The following is a 15,635-nucleotide window of genomic DNA, read 5'->3' on the forward strand; positions in this document are numbered from 1 at the left end:
GATCTATGCTGCAGTTGAGTCAAGGAATCATCCTCTTCCTAAAACTTTAGGGAAAGTTTGCCTACCTGCTACCTCTTTGATCTTGGGCGAGCTTAGAGTTGTGAACAAAGAAATTTAACAGTGGGAATGACTCTCCCGGCAAAAGTGGTCTGTGGGCTATAAGACTTAGCTTCCAGCGAGCTACGTAAATGGATCTACTAAAGTTCTTTCACCAGGTAGGCTTGACTAACTGAACCTGCAACTCCAACTGCTGGTTATTTCGAAAGTAAATTTTGAAGGGCTATTTATTGACCAATTACTCATAAAAGAACTACTACCTTTTAACATGTTTTCTTGCGCTTGGTCCTTAATCAGTTATCCTATGACAAGATATAAATGAGGTACTAATGGTGAATTTTGACACTCTTTCTGATGACCACTTATTGGTATTGTAAAATATACTACAGCTAAGAACATAGTGATAAGATCCCGAATAAAAAATCTCAGATTGAGACACTGTTAGGAACCCCCTTGCCGGTAAGTCCAACGTCACTCCTTGGAAATATCAGTGTGTAAGGCATCTTGGCTGGTCCAACCCTGTTCTTCCAATTCTCATCACTGTTCATCCCTATAAATTGTTAAGTTAGGGTTCACTTTGTTATGTATTTGTTACTTAAGGGTATACTATTTATACTTTTACTCTTGTCCATATAAGTACAACAGAAAGTCTATTGGTACAGAATTTTGGTATAGATTTTGTACATAGATTTTTCGTGGGGCCCACCACGGGTCTCACACAAATGATCCAAGCCGTTCACTAAATGTAAAACATTTTTTCAAGGGCTCTCGCACAAATTTAGTTCAATCTGATACTTATAGATATTCGATCCAATCATCTAACTTTTTCATATCCTGAAATCTAAATGAAAAAATTAGATGATTGGATCGAATATCTATAAGTATCAAATTGAGCTGAATTTTTGCGAGAGCCCTTGAAAAAATGTTTTACATTTAGTGAACGGCTCGGATCATTTGTGTTGGACCCGTAGTGGGCCCCACGAAAAATCTATGTACAAAATCTGTACCAAATTTCTGTACCCATAGACTTTCTGTAAATACAAAGTGTGAGAGAGAAACCTAATTGGGTGGCACTCCTTTTCCCCTCAAAGGCTTTCGTGGTATTAGAGCATGTCGATCCACTCTTGTTCACCCTCGTCGATCAACCTTATCAGCCTAGTCGATCGACCTAGGAGACTGGAATCAGGCAACCAACAGCTCCTCTTTTCCTCGACAGGATTGACCCTGTTCATTTCTGACTTGTTTCAAGCCTTCTGGTATCACCAGTGTTTTAAAAAGCGCACAAAGGCGCTATATAGCACAAAGCGCAAGGCATGTGCTTAGAAGATGTGGGCTATAGCGCGGAACCCTAAGGCGTGCGAAAGGCGCGTGCCATGGCGCAAAGCGTTGACTTGCGCGTCTTTCATCTATGAGCCAAAAATCAGATCTGACGGCTCTCACCCATACATAACATGTTCGCGATGCACTGAATAACTCTTTCTTTTAAGTCGATTTCAACCCTAATCAATCATACCCAGCAAAGCAGCTTCAACGACAGCAGCTTCTGCTCCTTTTCTTCTCCTCCCGTTCGATCGAGAGGTAGCAGCTCCAGGTAAGCTCCTCCTTCTCCTCCTCCACCTCCTCCTTCTTTTCACGTCTCTGATTTTTTTTTTTTATTCTTCTTCTCCCACGTCTCTGGTTTTTTTTTGTCATAACAGAAAATCAAAATTTCAGATTAGTTAGGTTGTAGAAAATCGAAATTGAAATTTTTGTCCCTTCCACGTCTCTATATGCCTCTAGATTTTATTGCCTTTAATCCTTATGTTATGTCACTAAGGCTAAACATTATTATGTTAGCTTTTTATTGATGATATGTTATGTTTAGTGTTTGATACTTACGTTTAACCATTGACATGTTATGTTTTATGACATTTGAAAGTTTTACAAGTGTTTGTTTGTGTTGGAAACTTGTTCTAATAAAATTTGCCTCGTTGCGAAGAAAAAAAAAAATTGTGCTTTGCGTCAATAAAGCGCGCACCTTGCACTAAAGCCCCAAGGGATGGTGCACCTTTCGTCATTTGAAACACTGGGTATCACCGACGACCACCAATCAGCTTCACCCAACACTCGTCAGCACTCGCTGGCCACCGACGACCACTTTCTGACCTCCGGCGACTTTATTTTCAGTCGTTTTTGTACTGGGTTAGCATCCCTCAGGTATTTCGGCTCCTGTTTTGTGGTTTTGGAACTGTTTGGGATTTGCTCTGTGTATTTGGTACTGGGTCAGGTGGTATCATGAACTGATAGGAGTTATTGGAGCCTTTGTTAGGGTTTATTTTGATCTCTGATATTCAGCATCTGATCTGGTGGCTCCTTTGTCTCCTATTCAGCCTTTATTAGGGTTACTTGCTTTCCATTGATATGTTGAGGGATCTAAAAATTACTTCTGCTAGTACAAAGGATGAGTTTAGTCGTGTTGGGACTCTAGATAACTCTCCTCTTGATATTTGTCAAATTAAGTTGGATGGTACCAATTATTTGCTTTGGTCCCGCTCTTTTACCTTGGCCATTACGGCCTGCAGGCCCTGTTACACAACCAACAAATGCTGGACCAAAACTTGAGACTTGGACGTCACAGAATGCTTTGGCTATGACTTGGTTATTCAACACTATGATACCTACTATTCATCATACCTTCTTGCTTCTGGACACTCCATATAAGGTTTGGATTACTGTGGCACAAACCTATTCCTGGAAGGGTAATGATGCTCAAACTTTTGAGTTAAGGAAGAGACTTAGGGAATTGGATCAACACAATCGATCCCTTGCTATATATTATGCTAAGTTGAGTGGAGTGCGGCAAGAACTTGATTAATATCAAGCTTTTCAAGCTGTTTGCATTGCTGATGCCACTACATTTCACCAGATGGTGGAGAAGGAGCGCATTTATGATTTTCTTGCTGGCCTTGACATAGAATATGATTAGATTCGAGTGCAGGTGCAAGGCCGGGTTCCTTTTCCTACTCTAGGAGAGGCCAATGCATGTGTTCAACAAAAGGAGAGTAGACGGAGTGCGATGGTTCATCCTCCCATTCCGGATCGCTCTGCCTTAGTTGCCATTCCCCCTCCACGGGATGGTAAGTCTACCCAGGGTCAGCTTGGTGATAAAAATGGCTCAGTTGATATGGTATTGTTCCGCTATGACTATTGCAACAAAACCAGGCATACGAAGGAATTTTGTTGGAAGTTCAATGGTTCTCTCTCGTGGACGAGGCAGTGGTCGAGGTGGTGGCCTGTGCGTACTCATGCACATGTTTCGGAGTTCACTGTTGACATGTTGTCTGACCCTATTGGTGCTCGTTTGCAAGTTCCCGTGCCTAATACTTCCTAAAGTGGTGGTTCTCTTTCTTAGGGGGAGTTACAGACTCTCAAGAGCCTAATGGCTAGGCTTGATTCTCCATCTTCCACAACTTCTACTTCCACTACATCCTCGTACTTTGCTCACACAAGTATCCCAGCTAGTGGATCTACTGCTTCCTCCTCTCTTCCTTGGATAATAGGTTCTGGTACCACAGATCATATGACTGGTTGTTCATCCTTTTTTGACTCATAGTCTTCATGTTTTGGTAAGGATAAGGTCAGAGTAGCTGATGGTTCCCTATTTGCTATATCTGGGAAATGTTCCATTCGCTACTCCCCAACTATTTCTCTTTCTTCAGTTCTCCATGTTCCAAATTTTTTTACTAACCTTCTCTTTGTTAGTAGTCTTACTGTAATGTTGAGAGACGACAGTATCGATTTGTGGAAAACCCAAAATTAGGGTAACTTTCATTAAACTGGGTATATATACAACGCAAGATACAACAATTACAATGAGGTCCTAACTAATTAACTATTTACATACTAAGGATAAATAATGAAACTCCGTACAACGAACTAATTCGATAATCTAACACTCCCCCTCAAGTTGGTGCGAAGATATCAATCAAGCCCAACTTGAATGCAATAGGGTGGAAACTCTTGCTACCAAGTCCCTTTGTGAATATATCAGCCAACTGATCTCTAGATCTCACAAAAGGCATACATATCGAACCTTCGCTCAGTTTCTCCTTGATGAAGTGTCTGTCAATCTCAATATGCTTCGTTCTATCATGTTGAACAGGATTATGAGCAATGTTTATAGCAGCCTTATTATCATAGTAGAGTTTCATGGGACCACTGTCAATGAAACCCAAATCACGCAACAAGGTTTGGAGCCACAAGAGCTCGCAAACACCATGAGCCATGGCTCTGTACTCTGCCTCTGCGCTAGATCTAGCAACCACTGATTGCTTTTTACTTCGCCAAGTAACCAAATTCCCTCCAATAAAGGTACAATAGCCAGAGGTAGAGCGTCTATCATCCACAGAACCAGCCCAGTCAGCATCAGTGTAAGCCTCCAACCGTAAATGACCATGATTAGAGAACAGAATTCCTCTTCCTGGAGCTGATTTGAGATACCTCAAAATACGATAAACTGCATCCAGGTGTGAAATACGAGGATCGTGCATAAATTGGCTAACTACACCCACTGCATAGGTAATGTCTGGCCGGGTGTGAGCTAAATATATCAATCGCCCAATAAGTCGCTGATACCTCTCCTTATCAGTACGTTCGCCCATATCTCCACTCAAGTGATGATTTAGCTCAATAGGAGAATCTGCAGGTTTACAACCCAACATGCCTGTTTCTTCCAAAAGATCAAGAATATATTTTCGTTGAGAGATAAAAATACCTCTATCTGATCTTGCCACTTCCATTCCAAGGAAGTATCTCATCGCTCCCAAGTCCTTAATCTCAAATTCTTGGCCAAGTCGAGACTTCAAATTATGAATTTCATTCATATCGTCACCTGTCATTATTATATCATCAACATAAACAATAAGGACATCAATCTTACCATCACTCCTCTTAATGAATAGAGTATGGTCAGCATGGCTCTGTTTGTAGCCGAAACTCAGCATGGCCTTTGAGAATCTGCCAAACCAAGCCCTAGGTGACTGCTTCAAACCATACAATGCCTTCTTCAATTTGCACACCTTTCCCTCACTTGCAGCGGAAGAAAAACCTGGTGGAATATCCATATACACTTCCTCATTCAGATCACCGTGGAGGAATGCATTTTTTACATCAAACTGTTGAAGTGGCCAATTCAGGTTAGCTGCACAGGAAAGTAGAGTTCGCACAGAATTCATTTTTGCTACTGGAGCAAATGTCTCCTCATAGTCAATACCGTAGGTTTGAGTGAACCCTCTGGCGACCAATCTAGCTTTGTATCTATCAATTGTACCATCTACATTCTGTTTAACAGTAAATACCCACTTACATCCCACTGATTTCTTTCCTCTAGGAAGTGGTACTAGCTCCCAAGTGCCATTCTTTTTCAAAGCTGTCATCTCTTCTACCATAGCTCTTTTCCATTCGGGTATGACAAACGCATCCTTCCAATTCTGTAGAATAGATATAGAGGAAAGCGACGAAACAAAGGCATAATATGAAGGAGATAAACGATCATAAGACACAAATTGGGAGATAGGATGTAGAGTACATGATCTTTTCTCTTTTCGAATAGCAATAGGAAGATCATCAATAACAGGAGGTTCAATAAGAGAAGAATCACTACTAGATGAGTCAGCTGAGAGAGGAGAATCATTAACAGGAGGAGAATCATTACCAGATGAGTCAGCTGGGGAGTCTGGAACTGGAGTAGGCAACGGTGATTGACAGAGCGGTATCACATGGGAGGACTTCCTATCTTTCTGTCTAGCATAGGTCTTCAAGTTACCTTGCAACCGTGCTGGAAGTCCATTAGTGTCTCACCCATGACATGTGTTGCCTCTTCAGCAGATACTGTTTCTTTCTCTCCCTCAACATGATTATAAAATAGGTGCTCCCCCTCACTATGATTATATATAGTAAACATCTCTTCCTCCTGATTAGACTCCCCCTGAAGAGATGACTTGGAGAGGGAATAAAAAGATTCTCTTTCCCAAAAAGTGACATCCATGGAGACTAAAAACTTTCTAGAATGTGAATCATAACACTTGTAGCCCTTCTGGGTAGGAGAGTATCCAACAAAAATACATTTATGGGCTTTATGACCCAACTTACCCCCGGAGGGGTGGGGTGTATGGACAAAGCGCACACAACCAAAAACTCTAGGGGGAATAGCGATAGCATGATAACTGCTAGGAAGACACTCTATGGGAGTCCTGAAGTTGAGAACACTGGATGGCATACGATTGATAAGATAAGCGGCAGTTAAAATGGCTTCTCCCCATAAGAATTTTGGAACATTCATGGTAAACAAAAGAGACCGAGCAACCTCAGCCAAATGACGATTCTTGCGTTCAGCAACTCCATTTTGTTGTGGACTGTCAACACAAGTCGTCTGAAACAGAATACCACGCTCATCAAGAAAAGCCCTAAAACCTTTATCAATATACTCAGTGCCATTATCACTACCGAGAATTTTAATTTTTGCATTAAACTGAGTACTCACCATCGCATGAAAAGATCGAAAACAAGAAAAAACTTCACTCTTTGATTTAAGTAAAAACACACAAGTAGCACGAGAATAACAGTCGATAAAAGTGATAAACCAACGATACCCCTTAAGAGAAGTAACAGGAGAGGGCCCCCAGACATCAGTGTGAATAATCATAAACGGGGACTCACTTCTTTTGTTAATAAGTACATAAAAAGAACGCTTATGTTTTCCAAGCTCACAGGCTTCACAAAAAAACTGACTCCGATGACAATGTTTAGTTAGATTAGGAAAAAGTTTTTCTAAAATCCCATAAGATGGATGACCCAATCTATGGTGCCACTGATGTAACATGGAGAGACTTGGACTCGTATCTACCTGCAAAGCCAGACCACTTGGCATGGGTGAAGGAGACGGACGAGGAGTAGACTCCAGATAATAAAGGCCATCACATGATCTACCACTGCCAATCACCTTTCCTGTACCCAGTTCCTGAAAGACACAATGTGTAGGAAAAAAGGTTACTGAGCAATTTAAGGATTGTGTAAGACTACTAACGGAGAGAAGATTAGTAGGAAAATTTGGCACATGAAGAACTGAAGAAAGAGGAAGGGTTGGAGAGCAGCGAATGGAACCTTTCCCTGAAATAACACCAAATAGGGATCCATCTGCCACTCGAACCTTATCCTTACTAGAATATGTAGAGTAGGAGTCGAAAAATGAAGAACGACCTGTCATATGATCTGTGGCACCAGAATCTATGATCCACGGAAAAGAAGATGCATTAGCTGGAATACTTGTAGAGAAAGCTGCAGTGGAGGTAGGAGCTATAGTGGATGGAGTATCAAGCCTAGCCAGTAGGCGCCTGAGAGCTTGTATCTCCTCCCAAGAAAGAGGGCCAGTTGGAACATGGTTGGGATTACCTGCCATATCAACAGAAGGTAGTGAACAAATACCAGACAATAATAATTCCCAAAAACAACTCCAATCAAGGGAATCAACTCAAAATAAGCAATACCCAATCAATTGGGGCCTCAAACTTCAACAATCCACGAACAATCAACCACCAATAACCAGAGATAGTAGTAACAATCGACTAAAAAATGCCAAAACGCTACAACCAGCAGCAAACAAGAGAAGACTAACCCAGAAATTGCAGAAAAGGTGCCCAAACTCACTGGGTCAACTCAAACTGACTCGGTCGAACTCAAATAGCAGCAGCGGAAGCCTGAAAGTACCTGACCTGAATGTGAAACGACTTGGAAAACTCCGGCGAGCTCTGGTGAGGGAAGACGACGCCGGAAAGTAGTGGTCGGAGGTCCGAACAGGGCCAAAAGACTGTCGGTGAACTCTAGGTTTCAAATTTGAGTGGCAAATAGGGCTAAAACTGGTTGATATAGCAGAATGCTACTGTTTACCGGTACTGTTCACGCGACACTGTTATGATACCATCAGCTGTTCATCGGTTGATACACTGTTCATCGGTTGTGCAAGGAAAATCCCACATTAGGGTTAGGATCTCTGCTCTGATACCATGTAAAGTTGAGAGACGACAGTATCGATTTGTGGAAAATCCAAAATTAGGGTAACTTTCATTAAACTGGGTATATATACAACGCAAGATACAACAATTACAATGAGGTCCTAACTAATTAACTATTTACATACTAAGGATAAATAATGAAACTCCGTACAACGAACTAATTCAATAATCTAACACTTACCCATTCCTTGAATTGCTCCGTGACATTTTTCCCTATACATTATGTCTTTTAGGAGCTGGATACGGGGAGAATGATTGACAGTGGTAAAGCTCATGGTGGTCTATACTTTTTGGATCTGCACCTCATCCATCTTTTACACCATTGTCATTGGGTCAAGTTCTTGAAGCAGATACGAGTTCAGCTCTTCCTTTATTGCATCAATGGCATCGTAGATTGGGTCACCCATCTTTTGGGATTTTAGAAAAAAAAATTCCTACTTTAACTAAGTAATGTACTAGGAGTCAGTTTTTTTGTGAAGCTTGTGAGCTGACTAAATACAAGCACTCTTTTTATGCTCCTGTTAATCAAAGAAGTGATTCCCCTTTTACAGTAATTCATTCTGATGTTAGGGTCCGTCCCCGATTTCTTCTATTTCTGGTTATTGATGGTTTGTCATTTTTTTATTAACTGTTATTCTCGTGTCACATGGGTGTATTTACTTCGTTTCAAAAATGAAGTTTTTTCATGCTTTAAATCTTTTCATCAGATGGTTTGTACTAAATTTGACACCAACATTAAAATCCTTCATAGTGATAATGGGATTGAGTACCTTGATGGGCATTTTCGGGCATATCTTAGTGAGTATGGCATTCTTTTTCAAACAACTTGTGTTGGCACTCCACCACAGAATGGGTTTGCAGAACGCAAAAATCTTCACCTTGTTGAGGTAGCCCGTTCTCGCTTGTTCACTATGAATGTTCCAAAATTTTATTGGGGCAAATCTATTCTTATTGCAGCTTATCTTATCAATCGCATGCCATCCAGTGTTCTTCAATTTAAAATTCCTCCAGTTTCTTCCTCATAGTTCTTCGATCTCTTCCCTTCTATCCAAAGTTTTTGGTTGCGTATGTTTTGTCCAAGCTCCTAAACATCCTGGTGGCAAGTTAGATCCCAAGGCTCGTAAATGCATTTTCCTCAGCTATTCGCCTACCCAAAAGGGATACAAATGCTATGACCCTCACTCTCGTAAACATTTTGTTTCTATGGATGTCACTTTTTGGGAAACAACTTCTTTTTACCCTCTCTCCATTACATCTCTTCAGGGGGAGAATAATATAGAGGAAGAGATGTTGACATCCCATAATCAAGAGTCATGGTCTTACTTACCAATACATAGTTATGGTGAGGGGGAGAAGGAAAACTCTAAGAAAGAACCTATATCTGAAGAAAGAGCAGAACATGACATGAGTGGCAGAGATGTTGATGACGATAGGCTTTATCCGCATAGGTTGCCTAACTTGCAGAAGTTTTCTCGACGGAAAAAGGGATAGCTTGCCTGTGCGATACCACCTTGCCAATTACTATCACCTACTCCAGCTTCAATTCCAGTTTCTGATTCTTTGGCTGACTCATCTGGTAATGAACCATCCCTTCTTATTTCTGATGATCTTGATGCTCCTATTGCTCTTAGAAAAAGAGTTAGAACATGTACTAACATCTCATCTCACAGTTTGTTTCATATGCTTGTTTATCCCTTTTGTATCGTGCATTTGTTTCCTCTCTCTCTTCCATATCTATTCCACAAAATTGGAAGGAAGCACTTATAATACCTAAGTGGAAAGAAGCTATGGTAGAGGAGATGATAGCTTTGAAAAAAAATGGCACCTAGGAACTAGTGTTTCCTCCGAAGGGAAAGAAATCAGTGGGTTGTAAATGGGTGTTCACAGTAAAACATAAAGCAGATGGAACAGTTGAGAAATACAAAGCAAGACTTGTTGCCAAGGGCTTTAATCAGACATACAGTATCAACTATGAGGAAACCTTTGCTCCAGTAGCAAAGATGAACTATATTCGGACTTTGCTCTCTTGTGCTGCTATTTTGAATTGGCCTCTTCAACAATTTGATGTAAACAATGCATTTCTTCATGGTGACTTCAAATAAGAAGTGTATATGGATATACCACCAGGTTTCTCTTCCTCTGTTACTGAAGAGAAGGTGTGTAAATTGAGAAAGGCTCTCTATGGATTAAAGCAGTCACCTAGAGCTTGGTTTGACAGATTTCTCAAAGCTATGTAGAGATTTGGATATAGGCAGAGTCATGTAGATCATACTATGTTCATCAAGGGAGGTAATGATAAGATTACTATTCTTATTGTCTGTGGATGACATAATCATGATAGGCAATGATGTTGATGAAATAACATACTTAGTCTTAAAGCTCATCTTGCTCAAGAGTTTAAGATTAAAGACATGGGATCTTGGAGATACTTTCTTGGGATGGAGGTGGTCCGATCTGATAAAGGTATTTTTATCTCCCAAAGGAAGTATATTCTTAATCTTTTGGAAGAAACAGGTATGTTGGGATGCAAACCTGCAGAATCTCCCATTGAGGCTTGTGGGCCGTCTGATATACTTATCTCATACTAGACCAGATATTACATATGCCGTTGAAGTTGTCAGTCAATTTATGCATGAGCCACGTACAGTGCACCTTGATGCAGTTTACCGTATTTTGAGATATCTCAAATCAACTCCATGTAAAGGAATTTTGTTCTTTAATCATGGTCACCTGAGGTTGGAAGCCTTTATTGATGCAGACTGGGCTAGTTCAGTGGATGATAGGCGCTCTACTTCTGGCTACTGCACCTTTTTTGGTGGGAATTTGGTTACTTGGCACAGTAAGAAGCAGTCAGTGGTAGCTAGATCAAGTGCAGAAGCTGAATATAGGGTTATGGCTCATGGCATGTTTGAGCTTTTGTGACTCCAAATCTTGTTGAAGGATTTGGGGATCTCTGATGGTGGTCCTATGAAGCTTTATTGTGATAACAAAGCGGCTATAAATATTGCTCATAATCCTGTGCAACATGATTGAACGAAGCATATAGAAATTAATCGGCATTTTATAAAGGAGAATCTAAGTAAGGGTTTGATATGTATGCCGTTTGTAAGGTCTGAGGACCAGTTAGTTGATATATTTGCGAAGGGACTTAGTAGTAAGATCTTTCATCCTATTGTGTTCAAGTTGGGCTTGATAGATATCTTTGCACCAACTTGAGGGGGAGTGTTAAGTTAGGGTTCACTTTGTTATATATTTGTTACTTCGGGGTATATTTTTACTTTTACTCTTGTCCATATAACTACAAAGTGAGAGAGAGAAACCTAATTGGGTGGCTCTCCTTTTTTGCCCCAAAAGCTTTCATAATTCCCTCCTCAATTTCTGCCAACTTCGTTCCAAATCTCCCAAAGGCATCTTAACGTTTTTTCGTCTGCTGTCCATTCAGGAGTATCTCTCTGTCGGAGGAAAACCTCGTCTGAAGTATGCCTTGACAGAATCTCAATCAGGGAAATGCCAAGGATGCTCTGCAGCTGAGGGGTAACTGTTTTCAATAAAGCTTTGTCTGGGTTTGACTCAAGCTCATCGTATTCAAGAGAACCCAGTTTGGGTATGAACCGGCAGCTCATGGCGGGTCGGTTAGAAAGGTACCCTCCGTAAGGGTATTGTCCAAAGTTGACCGCTGCATGGAGGGCATAAGCGATCCATATGATAGTAGTACACGTTTCCACTAGCTCTTTGAGATTCTGCATTTCGTGCCACCATGACCTTTCTCCCGGATCTCATTCCACCACAATCGAAGTTCAGAATCTTTTTCAACCATGTCATATGAGCTATAGTACAAGGAGCAATACTCTTCAACCCATTTTTTGATTGCAGACCTAATTTCCAGGCCATCAACAGCATATGGGTAGTCCTTTATTAGCAGGCATATGCCGTTTGGATATTTTGGGTCCTCAACTGCCACTCCTCTACACAATGAAAAAGGTAAAAGTGCAGAATTAGTAAGCAATGAGGATGGATATGGGAATGAATGATACTTTTCTTTGTTTAGAGCCTTTAGATCATTTGTATCAGTCACCAAGTTCTGAGTTTTGTTTCCAGGACTCTGGAATCTGTATTGTCAAAATCCTACGACACATGACACACATAGCTGCGATTTCAGGATTCAGTTGAATAACCAAACAATTGACTCCTATCTGGGGGGTTAACTCAATGTACCCATGTGTATAACTCGGCTAGATAAACTGTTCAACGGATTCACGGATTCAACTTTAGGAACACGTTTCTACTTGCAAAATCGATATTATAAATGAATGGATAATGTGTTGAATTCATATCACTTCGATTTAAAGCTTTGAATTTTGAACCTGTTGAGTGATGGATCTTTGATTACTTTTACATCTAGTTCATACAAATTACATATCAGTGGATTCACATGAATCATATCATAATCTATAATGCAATTAAGGATCATAGATCAATCAAAACAACTTCTGCATTGATTTGGATATCAACTTTTTCAGATTTAATGCTTACATATATGTCTAAGTGATTTATTATTATATGTGACTACCTCTTGATGAGATCAGCAGGGAGCTTGCCCTGGGAAAACCCAGTCCTTGTATGTGACAGCGGACCATTCCATGGCACAGTTTGCTCGGAAAACTGTTCTCTCAAGTAGTCCCCTAGCATTAATGAGAGTCTGTCTAGCGAGTGCATTGATGTTCATTGTATCGCGGAAGTGAGGATGCAAAAGCTTATGAATCGGGTGAAGCACACATAGCTGCCTATTTGTTGCAATCATAAATGGCTCAATTACTGCATGGGTGTGTAACCTGAGACAAAATCAAAGATACGGTAACCATTACAAACTAGACCATGAAATTTACAAATGAAGGCTCGTTTTGTTTGGACATAAAATGCTTTCCAATATTATTAATGTTGCCCTGATTTCCCCTTGTTTGGTTGGACCAAAAGTGAGTAGGCTATTTTTTGAAGTGATTTATTTTCATGATATGGCGAGACTTGGTTTCTTCTTAAAGTTTCTGTGGCTATAAGGTATTTATGTCAGGGTTATTGACCACTGAGGCGCTAACCCTCTTTAATAGATTTTTGAGGGTACATTGTTCGCAGCCATCACGTTCAATCAGGATTTTAGTCTATCTGTACTTATGCACATATATGTTACTGTTTATGTGTTGACAAAAGTATTTATGTTCACAATCACATTTACCCAAAACGAAAGAAAGAAAAGAAGTATTCGTATTCACAGTTTTATTGTATTTGCAATGCTGACGTTTTGTTTTATGTTTTGTTGTTCACTACAATGCTTTCAGTGAGATTGATTTTTTCCTTATTTTTTTCTGTAGGTCAACCAAACTACGGAAGATAGAAGGAAAAAAGTGATTTGCAATTTGCAAACTCATTTTACATGAAAAATATTTTACTTGTATGCTGAAACAAATGGAGCTGGATTCCTTGAAAGATACATACCAGTGGCAAATGAGCTGATGATAGCCAGAGTCATTTACATGAGCTTTAGCCAACTGCCAAACAGTGCCTTCAGCTCCATGTTCTGCCAGCGTGTACACTTCACTAACTTCTCCTAATTGATCTCCATCAAGGTGAGGGAGGCTCAGCTCGATTGCTAGTGGCTTCAAAGTTCCATCATTTTTCAAGAAGAGGAGTGTCCTTGTGGCTTATGTCTTGGTGGAAGTCGAGTTTCAGCTCAGGTATGGCATCAGAGCATCGTGCTAATCTAATGTGAATGGCTTGTGACACTTTAGTGCCTATCTCAAGAAAATTAAGGTAGATGATATTGTGTGTTCCATTTATGAACTGTTTGGTTGAAAATTTTCACCATTATGGTGGCTCCATGAAAAATACCTCTTCTAAAGTCAACCCATCTAGGTTTTTCTCTATGCACTCCTTGGTCTTTGAACTGGCCTCATCGTTGGGATTTAGCTTGCTAGTTGGAGGGAACTCCTGCAAATATGTTTTCTGGTTGTTATAATTGAAGGTGAAGGGTGTAAATCCTCTTAGATAAGCTGTACACAAGAGTTCTCAAACTAAAGAAAATCTAATAACAAATATGCTTGTGAGTTTTTTTTTATATTATTTTGGTTACTTTTTGGCTGAATAATGGATAAAATAAATGATAAATGCGTCAACAAGAAAATTTTAGTTTACTTGGAGAAGACGGATGACAACAGGGTTTAATCCAGCCAGCATTTCTCTCGCAAATTCTTCATCTGTCCTCCATGCGGACTTGTCCTCTGTTTTCGGGAAATCATGGTTAGTGTCACGGGGCTGAATTTCGCCTAAAGATTCTGCCCGTGATGGCACCAAGTTTCCCAGCAAGACTTGGTCTCAGCCCACAGTAAAACACACACACACGAGTTTGAATGAAGTCTAGCACGCACACCGTTTACAGGAACCCGTTCCCAACCTTTTATTGCACCGACAATACAAGGAAAACACTTAGAGTACTAGACAGAACATCCCTCTCCCTTAGACTCGAAAATGCAGTGCCTTTATAAGGCTACAATCAATAAAACGTGGCCACTAAGTGAAATGGGATCATGGGGTGGCCCCATGATCTGCAGTTGACACCCCCAACTGCCCTAGGGTTGTGCTGGCACAGCCACAAGCTGCCAGCACATAGGAAAATAAAACTGCCTGGCAATAACTGCTACTAACTGCCCGATTCTGCTGGGGACACCTGTCCCTGCCTGCCAGCAACATGTGCAGAATGTAGTAACCGTCAATAACCGTTTTGCCCGAGCCAACTCAAGTCTGCCTGGCCAATTTCGTGATCCAACCCAGCTCCAAATACTTAGCCGTTTTCTGATTGCATTGTCCCACAAGCTAGCTTCCCGTTTAGCATCCATGCCCCAATAATCATCGGGCTATCACTTGCATCCCAGCTGCCACTTGCCTAACGGACTAGTGTCGACACCAACCGACACCATCGGGTCACCTTGAAAAGACATGTCTGCCTCATGCCTTAGTTTCCACCGGTTGGCTAGGGTGCAAGGTGCCACCACTAGCCAAGCTTAGCAAGCCTTGGAAATCAAGGTGCTAACAAACCACCCCCACCAGAGGAGGCCGACGTCCTCGTCGGTAAGGTTTGTAGGTATTCCTGAACTTGCTTTTCGAACTGCCACAAAGTCACATCTTTCTCCCACGTAGCCTCCGAATCGGGCCTACTCTTCCACTTCACCAAATAGGAGGTTCTCCTATTTTTCTTGCTCTGTCCTTCCGTTTTATGATCCAGAATTTTGTCCACCCCCTTGTCAAATTGCATCCGAATCACTGGAGGAGCCCGTTGAGCCTGTTTTCTTCCCACGTTTACCAAGTCCGGATGGAACGGCTTTAGAAAACTGACGTGAAATGTGGGATGAATTTTCAACCTGTCCGGCAATTTCAAACGATAAGCAACATTCCCCACTCGCTTTACAACTTCAAAGGGACCATCGTAGCGTGCAATCAACCCGCGATGCACCTTCTTGCTATTGATTTTCTTCCAGATTT

The 15,635-nt window shown here is 41.0% G+C and overlaps 1 pseudogene; it reads right to left on the reverse strand.

The window, feature by feature from the left end:
- Nucleotides 1-423: 423 nt before the first annotated feature.
- On the reverse strand, nt 424-15,094 carry LOC131309515 (probable linoleate 9S-lipoxygenase 5; annotated as a pseudogene).
- Between the last annotated feature and the right edge of the window lie 541 nt (nt 15,095-15,635).

This window comes from Rhododendron vialii, chromosome 12a, assembly GCF_030253575.1.
Source record: "Rhododendron vialii isolate Sample 1 chromosome 12a, ASM3025357v1".
In the NCBI taxonomy this organism is placed as follows: domain Eukaryota; kingdom Viridiplantae; phylum Streptophyta; class Magnoliopsida; order Ericales; family Ericaceae; genus Rhododendron; species Rhododendron vialii.